The sequence below is a fragment of the Sinocyclocheilus grahami genome, unplaced genomic scaffold, assembly GCF_001515645.1.
Source record: "Sinocyclocheilus grahami isolate Dianchi unplaced genomic scaffold, SAMN03320097.WGS_v1.1 scaffold5508.1, whole genome shotgun sequence".
NCBI lineage: Eukaryota > Metazoa > Chordata > Actinopteri > Cypriniformes > Cyprinidae > Sinocyclocheilus > Sinocyclocheilus grahami.
This window is the reverse complement of record NW_015510182.1, coordinates 1,923-2,582: the sequence shown is the minus strand read 5'-3', so window position 1 is coordinate 2,582 and position 660 is coordinate 1,923. Positions and strand designations below refer to the sequence as shown.

The following is a 660-nucleotide window of genomic DNA, read 5'->3' as shown; positions in this document are numbered from 1 at the left end:
TATACATTCACTGTAAACCACGGCTTCTTGGGGCTTATTGCTTTATTTCACTGATTAAATGCATGTCAACTCACTCTGCCAACCCTTAACTAATACTGTGTGCTGGAGTTGCTTCTGAACGTCTAAAGCGGACGATCAAAATAAAGTGGAACCGAGGACTACAACATCATGGTCTAATTTTATTAAAATATTATATACACGCTTCTACGCAATTAAAAAAATATTTTTACATTTGTAAATAAAACAAAGATTAAATTATCTTTCTATTTTCTAATGTTTTATTTATATTCTAATGTGTTACTTGCCATTTCTTTGTAATTATGTGTGCAATTTACCAGCAATTTCTGTTTTTCCTTCACTGTCCACTCAATTAAAATAGTAATTAATTAAAATTAAATTAAAAAATGATGTTTTATAAAATGTAGAATTTTTGTAAAAACATATTCATATATAGACACAATTAATATTTTTACAGTTTTATATTTTATCATTCATATATTCACTGTTTAGTTTTTTTTAAGTAAATAAATTAATGCTTTTATTCATCAAGGACGCATTAAACTGATCAAAAGTGTCAGTAAAACATTTAAAATGTTACAGAAGATTTCTATTTCGAATAAATGCTGTTCTTTTGAACTTTATGTTCATCTGTGAATCCTG

At 26.5% G+C, this 660-nt stretch overlaps 1 protein-coding gene across 1 annotated transcript in view; it reads left to right on the top strand.

Annotated features, from left to right (window-relative positions):
• Positions 1-660, top strand: part of LOC107577238 (ryanodine receptor 3-like) — a gene marked incomplete at both ends in the record, with an annotated part of 11,881 nt that overhangs the window by 9,380 nt on the left and 1,841 nt on the right. The window lies entirely within an intron of this gene.